This window comes from Triticum urartu, chromosome 6A, assembly GCF_056163025.1.
Source record: "Triticum urartu cultivar PI428250 chromosome 6A, HENAU_Tu73, whole genome shotgun sequence".
Taxonomy (NCBI): Eukaryota; Viridiplantae; Streptophyta; class Magnoliopsida; order Poales; family Poaceae; genus Triticum; species Triticum urartu.
In genome coordinates, this window is record NC_141878.1 from 368,561,740 (window position 1) to 368,565,183 (window position 3,444).

Here is a 3,444-nt window from a genome sequence, read left to right on the forward strand (position 1 = left end):
CTAGATGGATTCATCTCTCTCTCTTGATTCTCAATACAATGGTCTCTTGGAGATCCATATGTTGTAACTCTTTTTTGCGGTGTGTTTGTTGGGATCGATGAACTTTGAGTTTATGATCAGATCTATCTTTTTATATCCATGAAAGTATTTGAGTTTCTTTGATCTCTTTTATGCATGATCTCTTATAGCCTCGTATTTCTTCTCCGATATTTGGGTTTTGTTTGGCCAACTCCATCTATTTATCTTGCAATGGGAAGTGGTGCTTTGTAGTGGGTTCGATCTTACGGTGCTTGATCCCAGTGACAGAAAGGGAACCGACACGTATGTATCGTTGCTACTAAGGATAAAATGATGGTGTCTATCTCTAGATAGATAGATCTTGTCTACATCATGTCATCGTTCTTATTGCATTACTCCGTTTCTCCATGAACTTAATACACTAGAAGCATGCTGGATAGCGGTCGATGTGTGGAGTAATAGTAGTAGATGCAAGCAGGAGTCGGTCTACTAATCTTGGACGTGATGCCTATATAATGATCATTGCCTCAATATCGTCATGAGTATTTGAAGTTCTATCAATTTCCCAACAGTAATTTGTTCACCCGCCGTTTTCTATTTTTCTCGAGAGAAGCCACTAGTGAAACCTACGGCCCCGGGGTCTCTTTCTCATATTATTTGCCTTTGCGATCTACTTTTATTTGCTTTTATTTTTAGATCTATTAATCCAAACACCAAAAAATACTTTGCTGCAATCTATTCTTATTTATTTGTTTGGCATTCGATCTATCAATCTACTACAAATTTACCTCACGTTCGTTTGCCTATCTTGAGGCACCGTACCCCAAAAGGGATTGAAAACCCCTTTAATGTTGGGGAACGCAGTATTTCAAAAAAATTCATACGATCATGCAAGATCTATCTAGGAGATGCATAGCAATGAGAGGGGAGAGTGTGTCCACGTACCCTCGTAGACTGAAAGCGGAAGCGTTTAGTAACGCGGTTGATGTAGTCGAACGTCTTCACGATCCAACCGATCCAAGCACCGAACGTACGCAACCTCCGCATTCAGCACACGTTCAGCTCAATGACGTCCCTCGATCTCTTGATCCAGTTGAGGACGAGGGATAGTTCTGTCAGCACGACAGCGTCATAGCGGTGATGATGAAGTTACTGGTGCAGGGCTTCGCCTAAGCACTACGACGATATGATCGAGGTGTGTAACTGTGGAGGGGCGCACCGCACACGGCTAAGAGAAGACTTGGTGGGCCTTTGGGGTGCTCCCTTCCGACGTATATAAAGGGGGAAGGAGAGGTGGCCGGACCTAGGGGCGCGCCATGGGGGACTCCTACTGGGACTCCTGGTCCAAGTAGGATTCGCCCCCCTTTCCTATTCCAAGTAGGAGAAGAAGGGAAGGATGAAGAGGAGAGAAGGAAGGAGGGGGCGACGCCCCCTCCCCTTGTCCTATTCATACTGGGCAAGAGGGGGGGGGGGCGCCCCCTCCTGGCCGGCCCTCTCTCTTCTCCACTAGGGCCCATGGTGGCCCATTAACCTCCGGGGGGGGGGGGGGGGTTCTGGTAACCCCCGGCACTCCGAAACTTATACGAAACGATCCGTACCATTTCGGTGTCCGAATGTAGCCTTCCAATATATGAATCTTTATGTCTCGACCATTTCGAGACTCCTCATCATGTTCGTGATCTCATCTGGAACTCCGAGCAAACTTGGGTTCATCAAAACACGAAACTCATAATAGAAATCGTCATCGAACGTTAAGCATGCGGACCCTACAGGTTTGAGAACTATGTAGACATGACCGAGACATATCTCCGGTCAATAACCAATAGTGGAACCTGGATGCTCATATTGGCTCCTACATATTCTACGAAGATCTTTATCGGTCAAATCACATAACAACATATGTTGTTCCCTTTGTCATCGGTATGTTACTTGCCCGAGATTCGATCGTCGGTATCATCATACCTAGTTCAATCTTGTCACTGGCAAGTCTCTTTACTCGTTCCGTAATGCATCATCACATGACTAACTCATTAGTCACATTGCTTGCAAGGGTCATAGTGATGTGCATTATCGAGAGGGCCCAGGGATACCTCTTCGATACATGGAGTGACAAATCCTAATCTCGATCTATGCCAACTCAACAAACACCATCGGACACACCTGTAGAGCATCTTTATAATCACCCAGTTACATTGTGACGTTTGATAGCACACAATGTGTTCCTCCGGTATTCGGGAGTTGCATAATCTCATAGTCTGAGGAACATGTATAAGTCATGAAGAAAGTAATAGCAGAAAAACTAAATGATCATTATGCTAAGCTAACGGATGGGTCTTGTCCATCGCATCATTCTCTAATGATGTGATCCCGTTCATCAAATGACACCACATGTCTATGGTCAGGAAACTTAACCATCTTTGATTAACGAGCTAGTCAAGTAGAGGCATACTAGGGACATTCTGTTTGTCTATGTATTCACACATGTACTAAATTTCCGGTTAATACAATTCTAGCATGAATAATAAAAATTTATCATGATATAAGGAAATATAAATAACAACTTTATTATTACCTCTAGGGCATATTTCCTTCAGGCTCCCACTTGCACTAGAGTCAGTAATCTAGATTACATAGTAATGATTCTAACACCCATGGAGTCTTGGTGCTGATCATGTTTTTCTCATGAGAGAGGCTTAGTCAACCCGTCTGCAACATTCAGATCCGTATGTATGTTGCAAATCTCTATGTCTCCCTCCTTGACTTGATCGCAGATGGAATTGAAGCGTCTCTTGATGTGCTTGGTTCTCTTGTGAAATCTGGATTCCTTTGCCAAGGCAATTGCACCAGTATTGTCACAAAAGATTTTCATTGGACCCAATGCACTAGGTGTTAGACCTAGATCGGATATGAACTCCTTCATCTAGACCTAGATCCCGCCACGAAGCTCTGCTTGGAACTGCACCAACTGACAGCTCCACCATTCAATATAAATACGTATCCGGTTTGCGACTTAGAGTCATCCGGATTACTGTCAAAGCTTGCATCGACGTAACCGTTTATGACGGGCTCTTTGTCACCTCCATAAACGTGGAACATATTCTTAGTCCTTTTAGGGTATTTTAGGATCTTCTTGACCGCTGTCCGGTGATCCACTCCTGGATTACTTTGGTACCTCCCTGCTAAACTAATAGCTAGGCACACATCAGGTCTGGTACACGGCATTGCATACATGATAGAACCTATGGCTGAGGCATAGGGAATGACTTTCATTTTCTCTCTATCTTATGAAGTGGTCGGGCAGTGAGTCTGACTCAACTTCACACCTTGTAACACAGGCAAGAACCCTTTCTTTTACTGATCCATTTTAAACTTCTTCAAAACTTTATCAAGGTATGTGCTTTGTGGAAGTACAATTAAGCGTCTTAA